Source organism: Solea solea, chromosome 7 (assembly GCF_958295425.1).
Source record: "Solea solea chromosome 7, fSolSol10.1, whole genome shotgun sequence".
Classification (NCBI taxonomy): Eukaryota; Metazoa; Chordata; class Actinopteri; order Pleuronectiformes; family Soleidae; genus Solea; species Solea solea.
In genome coordinates this window covers 6,461,377-6,474,794 of record NC_081140.1, presented here as the reverse complement: position 1 = coordinate 6,474,794, position 13,418 = coordinate 6,461,377, and the positions used below count along the sequence as shown (strand labels likewise).

The 13,418-nt window shown below is 40.1% G+C and overlaps 1 protein-coding gene across 2 annotated transcripts in view; it reads left to right on the top strand.

The window, feature by feature from the left end:
• dhrs13a.3 (dehydrogenase/reductase (SDR family) member 13a, duplicate 3) overlaps window positions 1–13,418 on the top strand; it is a 162,438-nt gene that overhangs the window by 84,971 nt on the left and 64,049 nt on the right. The window contains exon 7 of one of the 2 annotated variants that reach the window (XM_058633677.1): window positions 7,449–7,546. The exons of the other annotated variant lie outside the window; for it this stretch is intronic. The gene's annotated coding sequence lies outside the window, so the exon portion shown is untranslated. Of the gene's footprint in view, window positions 1–7,448; window positions 7,547–13,418 lie in introns of those variants that run through there. 2 annotated transcript variants of the gene reach the window in all.

Genomic DNA, 13,418 nt, shown 5'->3' with positions numbered 1-13,418 from the left:
TACATTTTTAAAATTAGTTCAAATAAAATACCAAAAAGCTGCAGTAAAGTAATATTTCACAATGCTGAGCTTAATTTTAAACTGGCACTTGAGACATTTCATATTACTTCTACTGTTGGAGACAGAAAAATGAACCCTTTAACACCTAAACCTCAAAATGTCCGCTTGGACTTTGCTGCTTATTTTAACCATAAAAGGGCCAGCCAATGTCCTGTGAGTAAGTGCTTTTGCCCATTTTCCCCAGAATAACTTCTGGCTGTTATTTACTGCATGTTTAGTGTATTAACAATTTTAAATGAAGAAAAACCAAAAAAGTTTATTTAAAGCTGTACATGAACAGTACAAACATATTTAAAATAACATTTGAGTTTGTGTCCCACTGTCCAAAAAAAGGCCAAAAAATGGAAACTATGTACAGGGGTTTTCCAACTCTCTCCTCTCTGGTGACAAAGACACTGTTTCGCTGACTTCCTGCAACAGCGCGAGTGAAATTAATAATAATAACCACAGGTTGGCTTTGACTTCTCAGCTTTCAGACACAGTTGTAATTTTTTCGATGGCACAAACCGTTGCGTAATTACTGTAATGCAAATTTGTGTGTAAAAGGGTTTAAGTTATCCCCAACAGTTAAAGTTTTTCTTTATTTTTAATTGCCCTCACAGAACATATCCATTGTGACTTTTGAACAATTACATTTTAATTTAATTAAATTTTAGTTTCAGGGCCATTGTTACCTTAACCTTTGGTCAAAGTGTTATTATGTGAGTCCAAGAACAATTTGTGCTCTTAAAGCTTTCACAAGGCAAAAGAAAGAGAGAAAGAAAAGGTTTGTGAGGTCATAATGAGCTGATTTGAGAGGACTCCCTGAATATGTGAGGCAATAAATGTTCCTAAATATAAAACACCAAACCTTTAAGCTGCTATGAATTTTATAAGGTGAGCCTTTTTTTTTGGTTTTCCTTGTGTCTGCTGGCAGCCACGTTGTTTCGTAAGAGTGTGCCTGTCTGTTCCATATTGGTTCTTCATGCATGTGGCATAGTCAGCAAGGTCAGTGTTTATGCCAGAAAATGTCCTCAAGAGGTAACAGATACAAGTACACACACACACTTAAGCTGTACAGTTAACAGACTAAACCTGTTGTCCGTGTAATGCCACACATTTCCCATGCAAAGCCTTCTACCTTCATCAGATCCCCCTGCTGTGTTATACGTGTCATAGTGGACGCTTAAATGCCAGCTCTGTGTAACTCAAACTTTGAAGCAGTAGCAGCCTCCAGGAACTCTAAGTGAATATTAAAACCTCAAAACATTAGCTTGCTTAAAAAACGGCACAGGGAATCCAATGGGGGTCCATAAATTGCCCAAGTCAGTTTTCACAACCTTGCAAAACGGCCTGTTTCCAATGGTAGTGTGGAGATATACTCACACACAAAAATGACCTGCATCTGCATCTCAGACACTTGGCCTTTTATTAACACATTTGTGCATTATTGTGCAATGTGAATCAGAGTGGAGCATATATTGTTTTTTCACATACCCAAGAATGTGCTAAAAGCAGCACTTTGCCGAGAGGAATGAAAGTGAAACGCACAGCTTTACTGATGGCAGGATGAAAATGTGACAGCATGAGAAATCTCAGATACTGGTCTATCGGGCACGTGTGATGATGTTCCGTGGCCAAACGGAGAGAAGCAATGAGGCCTTTTTGTTGAAATACAGTATTGAGCCAAAGGAAACCACTGAGTATTTTCTAATCAGAGGCAGAAATGGGACTGGAGTTACTGATGGTCTCGTATGCATACAGGCGGCAACCTGAGACCACACAAAGCGCATTGGAGGCGGCACCTTGACGGATGCCCACTTCATGAATTTTGAATTAAATTGGCCCTTGATGAATTTGAAATGTGGTACCTCTCTTCCAAAGCAATAGGAATCCAATAAAATGTCGGTGCCATACAAATAAAGCCATACATTCCCCTAGACCAAGGAATGAGCCTCAGGTGGGGAAAAAAATGACTGCAGCACCAGGAAGCAGCAGCGGAGAGGGATGAGAGAGCGAGGCGAAGGCGAGAGAAGGAGAAGATGGCAAAAGAGCTCCTGATATGAGAGGCAGATAGAGAGGCTCTGATATGGAGAAGAAGAAGCAATAGGAGAGCGGGACAGTCTGGCAAGATAGAGAGAGTCTTAAATGAAGGTGGAAGGGGGTTTTGCTGAGGGGTGCCGAGGGGGCGTCAGGCCTGGGTTCTAGCACATTAGCCCTGTCCTTTTGAGTGGAAGGGAACATATTGGTCGGAGCCAATCCCCACATGGGGCTCGGACTGCCTGGAGCTCATCAGCGAGACATGCCAGGGCCTGGAGTAAATCAGAAAGCCCCACTCCTAAGGCCCGATTTCCCCAGAGGAGGCCAGCCACAGCCACTCAAATCAGCCTGTGTGCCAGGGAGCTGTCTGTAATCTCTTGTTCCTATACCTCTACATCTGCCTCAACACTCCAAAAAGGAGCAATACCTCTCCTCCCATCCTAAATCAGTGTGCGGGTTGATGGGGCTGATTACAGAAGACAGACTCGTTTCTGATGATTCCTTGCATTGACATGTGTATAGTATGTCATGGTGTTATAAACTGATCATGGAACATACATGATCAAGTTATTATTACTTTCTTTTGTGACCAATGATTTTATTTTTTATAAAAACTTGATAAAAGTTTTCGGTCTCTTTCTTCTCTCCCCTCTTCCATCATCATTCTCACCATCCAACCCCTAAAAATAAAACTCACATGATAAAGAACAAACTGCACAACGGGTACAAATAAAACACACAAACATAATACAATAGAATGATCAATGAACTAAGATACAGTTGAAAAGGAACTCTGTGGGATGACAGGTTTGTTAGAATTTGCGTTGGATCAATCAGGGATAGAGTTAGAGGAATGCTGCTGTCTTTTTCTGCTTTGTGATTAAAACTGAACACAAAAGAGTTTTTACTTTTCTTTTAAAAAAAACAAACAAACAAAAACAACTCAACTATTATAAACAACGAGTGTCTCAGATACAGAATTCAGAATAACAAAGTAACAAAACAAATTACACAGTATGTGCAAACAGGACATTTACCAGAATCTACCAGAATGTTTGTGATTTTCTGAGCAGAAAAAAAATTGGTTTCTAATTTGACAATTTGTGAAGACTCATCGATCAGTGTATTCAAATACAAAAGTGTGTGTTATCAGTGTGGCTGTGGAAATACTTCTACCACGGCATGTAATGTTACCAGGATTTAAACACTGGGAGAGAACGGTTCTTTCAGTTAAGAAATAGATATCTTTTTTTTTTTTGACTTGTGCTCGTCAGTGACATAGTGGACAAAGTTTGCTTAAATATTTGTCAATGAGACATTATGGCTGAATAACATTGGGCCAGATTAACCTACAAAAACGCTGTATACTGTGTCGTTTTAAAGAAGAATGACATGGAGTTGTACTTTAGTGTATTGTGTTTTAAACTAAACGGCTTTGATTAAACGTTAAATAATTTTTAAGCCCCGTTTTAATTGCAAGCCCTATTTGCGCCGGCAGTGCAATGACTAAGCAGCTCCCTCCCTCCTTCAACGCTGGCTCCGCTTCTCTCCCACCAGCATGTGCATACTCTATTATGAATAATGTTTCTCCTCCAAGTCCCCCCTGTAATAAATGGAGTGCCATTTCGCACAATGGCAAAGTCAGGCTTGTATTGATTAACTCTCATCATCGACTCATGACGCCGGCTTCCTTGATTTATGATTGTCTGTTATTTTTACATTAGCTGTCAAATTCATCTTGTCTCCCCACAGCCGGGGTCGGCATCTGCAAACAGTAAACACCATAGCACCCTTTGCTTCTCTAACCTGCTGCCCCCCCCTCCCAAAAAAAAAAAAACCTCGCCCAAGGGACTGGACCGTGTTTTCTGTTAAGTACAGCTCCACGCAGCAGTTAGAAATGTGTTCAGGCTGGTTTTTACAGCAGCTTCAGGGAAGAGAAGCTCAGCATGGAGCCGCTGGTGGATGATAGCAAAGCAGGAAGAGGTCAAACATTATACACGGCCTATGTAGAGGTGTTAACTGTACTGTGTCAGTGGTTACCAACATTTTTAGACTTATCTTTTATCTAAAATCAGAAAGATGATGTATTGTCAAAATGTGTGCGAAAACCAGTCCATCACAGGGCCACATAGAGACAAACAACCATCCACTCTCACACTCACGGTCAATTCAGTGTCCAATTTGCCTAATCACCAAATCTGCATGTTTTTGGACCGTGGGAGGAAACCAGATTACCTGGGTTTTCTTGGCGCAAAGGCAAGAGTGCTACCCACTACACCAACCGTGTGGCCCTCCACCAATTCACACATGTACATATCACGTGATTCTCCTCTCATCGTTATCTCTCTCTGTTACATCCATATTGTTATGATTAACTGATGAACTCCTGAGCAGGGCTTTGTGAAGTCTGCAACCCAAGCAATCTGTCTGAAAGTCAATACAAATTCTACTTGAATTTGCCTATTAATTATAGACAAATTGCTCGGTTGCTGCATGGATGGATGGATTGCAGTAGGAATTTCACTTACTCCATTGTTGAAATATGTGTGTGGACATGTTTTATTGCATATTTGCTGCTTTTGGTGTAATCCAGATCGGATTTAAGATTAGCATCTCACCAGTCACTTAGGTGCACAGCACACCTACCTGGTGAGGTCTTCTGAGTCCTGCTTCTATGTGTTTTGCATGCTGTGCATCTTGGTGGTAGGCTAACAGGTCATGTAAATCTTCTTTCTTCACCATTAGGATGCTCGCTTTGAGTAGGTCGTTTAGATCATGTTTACATGCCTAATTCATTAAGTTGCTAGCAAGTGATTGGCTGATTGGATTGATATTAGATTTGCGTTGACAAGCAGTTAAAAATAATAAAGTGGTCATAAAAACACACTACCTTCTTAATAGTTAAATGACAATAAGAAGGAGAAATTGAATATGATTGAAAACACAAGGCTAGATTTGTAAATTGTTACTTTATAGACTGAAAATGGCCAGAATAGATTATTGCAATCAAACAACTTATATAAGTCAAACAATGTCTTTTCAGAACATCATACAGTCGCTGCCACACTTAACGTCTGCTCAGTCTGAATGTTCCACATCTGTTTAAACAGCCCTGAATTAGCATATGTATTGGTGCTCTTCCGATGGCAGTCTTGAATTAGCATATTCCAGGATTGAATTTTGGCGGAAGGCGGACTCATGTAAGACAATATGTTTATAACTCTGAGATAAGAGCGCAAACCTTCAATCGCAGCTCTGCAATTTGACCTGAAATTTCCCAAGTTGCAGAACCTTATAATGACTTGAATAATGTTTCACTGATGGATTTTTTTTTTTCTTCTTCTGTTTCTTACCTTGTTTTCAAAATGACAGCCAGATAGACACTTAGCATATGCAATAGCCATGCTTTGCTTGTCCATTTGGAATCAAGATTGGACACCGGGGGCCAGCCTGGCGATCAGTTATCAGTTTAAACACAGTGTCCAGCGCTGTCAATTTAGAGAGCTGCTATTTTGCAGTCCCCCACCCACCCCCACCCCAACTGAACTCGATTTAGCAAATGTCAAGGTACACAGGTCTAAGTTAGAGAAGCCTCCCCTTTTCTTTATGTTTCCCCCCTTCCTTTCAGATTGGCAGCGTTTCACCCTGGGAGAATGAAGCGATAATAACAGACGGGCCGAGGCGAGTGGTGTTCGGGTAAAGCGGGTCCTCGGCTCTAATGGCGGAGCTGTCTGCTCTGCCGGACCCGCCGGCATGAGGGTTCATTGAGATTCCATTAGAGGCTGCGGGGTGGGATTTCATTGCAGCCTTCCTTTCGTTTGCCTGACACTCACACGGGGATCATTGTAAATTGGCTCTGTCATAGCAGACAATTTTTGAGATGTGAAGTAAATTAAACATGTAATCACACAGGATGTGCTACCGTGGGTTCCCACCACTTGACTCCCATTGCAAGCGGCCAGAGGCGTCTCACTGACTCGCTTCCATTCCTCGTTACCCTCCTATCGGTACCTCCATCTCCTTATTGTTAAATTACACTGTACCATTTGCTTTGCTGCCACCTGGAAGAGATGATGTGTTGACCTCTGACACCATCAAGCCTCCGCTGCAGATGCAAACTCTTGTGATGTCTAATATGCAACCTATGATTTAACTCTCTGCCGTTCACTGGTCATATTTACATCTCTGTCACCTCTTTAATAGAGCAGGTGAGGAAACTTTAAACACACCGTTTATTTTTCAGTGCTATAATCAGCTGACACGTTTTTTTTTTCACCAGCCCATAAGATGAGCCAGTCAGTGTATTGATGGCCAGCGCATGTGTGAGTCATATAAGGGAAAAAGAGAATTTCAATTAAATGAGACACTGGGACCGACATTTTAATCAAAACAGCAGCAACATAATGTTCCAAGCAGGGTCACATTAACCTCAACTAGAGGTGGTAAAATAAGTTTTATCCATTCAGTCTCTAGTTTGACCAAATACTAGTGGCATCACTGTGGTAGTTTTAATACAGATTAATACTATTTTAGGCAAGTCGTTATATTTGTGGCAACCTTTTTTTGTGGAAACATTTTTTTAAATAGTCTTTGTAATATAAACCTGTGTTTTAAAAAAATACCAAATATTTTCATGAACACTTATTATGCAAAGGCTGACATTAAACTTAAAAAAAACCACAAATGCTCATAGTGAATCTTTTTGAAGACCAAATATGTATGTAAAGCAAGTAACAATACCAAACAGTGGAAGAACAGTGCGTTTGTTTAACCACTGTTTTTATGGTAGCATCATTTTGTGCTCCGTGGATATAAATCGTCTAAAAAAAGATAACATTTAACTTTAACAGAAATCAAATATTAAAAATAATTAGATGTCCCACTTATTTTGTGCCTTAATTTTAACATGAACCTATTTGTCCCATTGTGTCAATTTCCAATCTCTTACAGATATCCTGATATAATATTTTTTTTATTATTACAATAATTATTATAGCAACCAAGCCACCACTTGATGATTTATATAAATATTTTTGTCATGACATCATCATTGAAATCATACTTCACTGCTAATTTACATAATTAGTTAGCATTAATGTAAAAAAGGGTTTACATTTCTTGAGCACACACACGATGCCACACATATTAATCGCCACAACATTATGTACCAGCCTGTTTAGAACATTTTATTAACTGATATCTGATGTTGTATTTGCATCGTATAAGCCACAGCAGCCATGTCGCACACTATGACAAAACCAGACCCATAATTCCTTATTTTACACTTTCCTTTGCCTTCGCCTGCGTCTGTTGTTCCTGCTTTGTGATTAAGCTGTTGTATGTTGTCTCTTCCCATTGCCATGTTGCAGCTGAAAGCCCAGTGAAGTGCAGTTGGCAGTGCACCGGCCAGGTCGCACTTGAGTGGAGGAAACAGCAAGGATGGGGCGGCGTCGGCTGAAAAATTAGGTCCCTGCCTTGTAATTCAGCGGCGGGAGCTGATATTATCAGGCTGCGGTTGGATATCAGGCAGGTAATACCACCCACCGACTGTAATCGCTAATGAAGCTACTATTGAGTTTATAATGCGCTAAATGATGCAGACTCCCACTCCAGATAAACATGTCCCAAATAAACGATTTGGGTGGTAATTGCACTCTGCCAGTGGCTTGTTAATAGAGTTGGGCTCTGATGAAAGGGTTAACTCTCTTTCTGAAGCATCCTCTCACTGGCTCATTGCACTCTCATTTCTACAGAGATCTCAGCATTCCCTTGGTTATCAGTGTACTTAGAAAGAAAACCTAATTAGACAAAAAGCTCCTTTTTTTCCCTCATTCTCTAATTAGGTCCTTAACATAATTAGCAGGTGATGTTAATAACCCTCTTTTAAAACCTATTAAAAGGCTGTTTGGGAGCAAGTGGTGGAGAGGAGTTGGCCTGTGGGCAGTCAGGCGGCCCCCTCTGAGGGCTCCGGTGAGGACATCCCAGCATGTTGGGAGTACGGTTCATCAGGACTGGAGTGCCACTGCACCAGGACATGGGCCTCATCGGAGACCCTGTTAATAAAGAGCAGTGTAGCTCCTCTGCCATGAGGGGACATTTAAGCGCACACATACAGTACTGTGCAAGCACCAATCCGGACTCAACCCGGGTTTGCAGGATTATTGGGCTAATCTCATCATTTACACGTTTATCAGTTTGTATGGTAGATCAGTTTGGATGTTGTTTTGTACGGCAGCAAATAACAACATAGATTATGCTAAAGCTCTTTATGTAAGGCTGAGACCTTGCAGCGTCATGTAGAGAGCCATTGATACATGGTGGCACAAGATGGTGGCCTCTGTAAAACATGACCCTCGTCTAAAGTACATATAAAAATCTTACTCTAAGGTAATGAAAACCATTTCTTTTCAAATTATGAAGGGATTACACACTGAAGCAAACATACATAGGTAGTATATTTAATTTCTACCAATAAATCATCTTACACAGTATACCTTTTTATGGACAAATTCTACAAAGACAAGAAAGTGCACCAGGACCATATACTATATCATCTATATCAGTAAGAATCAATAATTGTCTGTCTGTGAGCAGCGTAACTTAATAACTTATTGGGCAAATTTGGATGGAATTTCCTTTGGAGATGGGGACTTGTGTCTTGACGCTGTGGGAAATGTCATTAGTTTTAAACGTTAATGATTGATAGAATAAGTGTGTGAAATGTGTAAGAGCGGCCATGATAATCATCTACAGAACGTTTTTAACGTCTTTCACATCATTAAAGTGGTTTTATGACCACGACTTGCAACTAATCATCCGGATTTTTTCAGCAGCAGCTGTTTTCAGTAAAAACACAGCCCATCCGACAGTAAACAGAAACACCGATACTGTTAGTTTAGATAAACTCAGGTTTGAGCGACAAAGGAGCCAAACATGGTTTCCTCTCCATATATAAATAGCAACTATTTACTAATCTGTTCAACTGATTAACTCAACTGGTTAAAATTATGTGAATATGTTGCCTTTACAGCTCTCTGTGCTGCCTCCATGTGGCCAAAGATCGACCACGATAATGGACCAGTAATGTTTGTTAGTCTGCGGCTTTTACACGTCTATCTGTACTTTGACTATAGTGCTGCACATTTATTAATGACATTCATTTAAATATACAATTTGTGGACTTGTGTTACTATGAAGTCTGTATATTATACTATTGTTGTCAGTATTTTTTTAAAGGTTGGCAGCTATTTTTTTTATTTGATTTAGCAAAAATGAATGTGTCACACATATAATATGAATGTAGAAATGAAACTTGAATATTGTAATTCCATGTGTTGGTCCTAGATAGCAGCTAATTTTCATAAACAGTTATTTGGCAGGTATAGCTAACTTGCAAATTTGGAAACTCGTTTGATTTTTATCTTTATATTTATGATTTCTTTTTTTTTTAAAGCAGTTTCATTATCTAGATATGATGTTAAGAGCCTTTTTCAGTCGGATAAATCAGTATTCTGGAGGGAAGTATTGCATTTTAGTAATATTTTCAATATAAAGTATAATTTATCTGATATCACAAGTTCTAAAAGAATGTTTAAATTCAAAAAGCACCTAAAGGCATTTGTCAGATTAGAGAGTGAATTTGCTTTACAACCACACATAGGTTTCATCTTGTGTGTCAACCTCTAATGTGTCACGTGGGCATCAATCTAATGGTATGAGATCAGTATCCTGCGACAGCTGACCAGTACACACACACACACACACACACACGCACTCAGTATTTGTCAGTGTTTACACACTACAGGGCAGCGCTGCATTGTCTTTGTGTATGGGTTGGTGTCTCAAACCACCAGGGGGCATTGTGTATTCAATATTGCACCAAGAAAATTACCATAGACGCAAAACAGGGGTGCATTGTCACTAACTGGCCTCCAGTGAGATGCTGTTGACAGGGCTCAGGGAAGTGCTGCAGGTTCCAGTGAGCAGTCTGTGCACTCTGCCGAGGAGGAGGAAGATGAGGAAGAGGCTGCCGCCGACCAGAAGAGCCCAGTCCTCGTCTTTAATTAAGTATCTGAAACATCAATTTAAATGTAAATATCGGCGGTGCAGCACCACTCATGCGTAAATTAGAGGGTTGGCCCAGCCACGTCTCTCTCTCTCTCTCCCAAGTCCCTCGCTCACTTATGCTGACATCTGCTCACAGCTGCTCGTCCTAGGGCTGTCCCCCACCGTGCATGCGCACACGCACACACGTCCACGTGCGCACAGAACTCAGATTCACACAAAAAATGTTCAGGTGCACTTAGACTTTTGTCACTTTAAGTTGCTGCAGATTTATTTTTTGTCTTCCATTGGCTGTTCTTTACCTTATGACATCCATGAATGGCTTCTACGGTGACCACTATACAGCAATAATAGTATAATACTAGTATACAGTAACTTTGTTTGTTATTAATGAGCTTTGAAATGTATTACTAACATTACTTGAAGTATTGCATAGAACAATAATTTTTGCTTCAGTAGTTATGAAACCTGGAAGATCATGTTTCTGTGTTCAAATCAATACCGGATCAGATATTTGTGTATTACAAATAAGTAACAATAACATATGTATAGTCAATGTTCTGGGGGAATGTTATATGTATTTTATGTTGTCTACACATTGCAAGATTTAAAAGTTTCGCTATTTATTGAATTTTTTTATTACTGGAAACAGAAGTTTGTGTCCTTTAGTGAACTACTCACTCTCCCGCATCATATTTTGCGTCATTGCAGAAAGGTGTTGTTGAGCTACTAAATTAACTTATAATAAGACCCTGTTATTTTTATCATTTCAAAAACTGTATATGAAACTTGACATAGTCTTCCTGTTGCATAAGAGACTTCTTTTTTGAAGAGAGCTGCACAATATTAAGTAGTATTAAGCAACCAGGCTTCTCCTATTGGACAGTACCATCCAATTGCATGGTGCCCACACATGGGCGGTGCTGTATTACCTTTAAATGGTAACACCATTTTCAAAGTTGACATCATGTTATATTTCAGAGGACCTGATGTTCACTGGAATTATCAAATGAGAAATAGAACTTATTTCCCCACAGACTTCACATACAAACAGTTCTTTGCAGCCAGCTACACCTGTAATAGGCTTCACTTTTCAGTCGAGAAGTTTAAGTAAATTTTCTTATGTACAGTTTTGGAGCAGGATTAGAAGAAAACTTGAAGCTAACCCTCAAATACCCCCCTTATCTCAACGACAAGGCTGTGACTTTAAGTCTATGGTGTGAAACCAAGCTTCACACACACAAGCACAAGGACACGCCTATAGTGTATGCACCTAAGCAGCGTGCAAGCAAGTGTGTGCCACTTGTGCCGTAAACTGTCCCTTCCACTTGCATGCTCTCCTTCTGGAGGCACCCAAGTGGGACGGCTGGCCTTTATCCTTCCGTCTGCTGGCCCATCAGGACACAGCTCATAAAGAAGAGGAATGATTTAAAGCAGGGGTGGAGGTGATGTCTTCTTACAGCCCTCTGAGGAGTCCCTCCCATCTCATTGCTCTCACCAAAAGGCGGCGAGTGGGAGCTCCTTTTGCGGTGGCCACGGAGGGAGACGTTGTCCTTCATCACCTCACTAACCTCAAGCAGGGCTGATTAAGCAGCTCATACTCAGTTGTTTAAAGGTGAAGAAGTGAGAACAGTACTGACAATGTGTCCAATATATTGCCTTTTGTGTATTCTTCCTGGGATCATGGTATTAGAGGATGACACCCTGGTGTAATGCCTCAGGAAGATCTTGGCTCAGAGCAAAGACTCAACTGGTGTTCAATCTGCAACTGCCAGTTTGCTGATGGGTTGTTAACTGCGGCAAAAGGAATTAGGGTTGACATGTTCACTCCGCAGAACAATGTAGCTTTTAAGTGGCATAGTCTCTGCTCCTTATGGCTCTACATGTGTGAGACTGTTCTAATCGTTTAGACAGCGCTAATCTGAAGTCACAGATTTCCATAGGATTTCTCTCTGTTGAAGCTGTTAAAGCCTGACCTTCAGAGCAGTGCTGGGTGTTGAATTAGTGCATATGTGCTGCCACTCACGCTGCTACTCAGAAACTATTGTTCTATATGAATAGGTGTCTCGTTTCAGGCAACAATAGCTGTTCACATTTTGAGGTATTAAAACATTTATACTGTCATCCCAGGTCTCTGTGCGTGATCTTCTCTCGGCTGCTGAACATAATCTGTTGTAGAAATTAACAAAACCATGACCACAGAAAAACTGTGTTTGCAGAACAGGCTGTAAAAAGACCATTTAAAAGTCCCCACTGGACTAAGAGGTGTCTCAGTGTATTTCTGTCCTCATAAAACATTTCCAAAGAACTATTAATTTAATTTCAAGCCTTTAAATTGACACAGTGTTTTATATCCATGTTTACAAGCTTGCAGTCATTCAGGTGCATGGGCCAGTGGAATAGTGCAGTGCCACTGGTAGGATTGTGATAGATAAACCAAATAAGGAGCCCTGAGCCAATTTCAATTAAAGTTGAACTGAAATGACTCCAGGTTGTCTAATCTAACCAACATTTAAGGGTGATTTGAGACGTCCTGCTCCAGACAGTGGTTGCTGAGTTTCAGCATTTTCTTCCAGCACCAATAAAAGTGATAACATGCATGTCAACATCAGCAGAGAGATTTTCCTTGGGTCATCATGTGTCTGTCATCTGATGAAAAGAGACCAGCACGTAGAGCTGAGATTTTGAATTCTTGGTATTATAATTACGCCAGCAAACAACATTTTTTTTCTATTGATTTTTCCTCCCGCTGTTTTGTTTTTCCCCAAAAGTTATAGTCAAGCTGAAACTTAAAAAAAAAAAAAGAAATGCTTCACAACAAAAACAAATAATATGATATCTGCTGCTGAGGTGATCAATGACACTCTTTTTAGTGCCTTTAAAAAAAAAAAAAAAAAACATCATGTTCTAATATGGCAAATGCTGTATTAACTCAACATTATTAAATGTGGTTCAGTAACAGTAGGTGAAGGACTTTCTGACCTTGCCTAAACCTGTCAAACTTTAGGTTACGTTTCTATGACTACACTGTTTTATTCCTGAAGGTAGAATCCTGGATGAATGGTGATTACCCTTTGATTGATTTAAAATGTAAAAAAAATAAAAATAAAAGGTCAAAACTGTACTGTATATTTCATCACTAGAACAATAGATCAACGATATGACTAGTTGGAGACAGAATCAGAATCAGTTGTTGATCGCGCACAATTTTCTTCCGTTACATTCCCCCAGCAACACGGTGCATTAAAACCAGTGGAATCAATCAGTTGACGGCA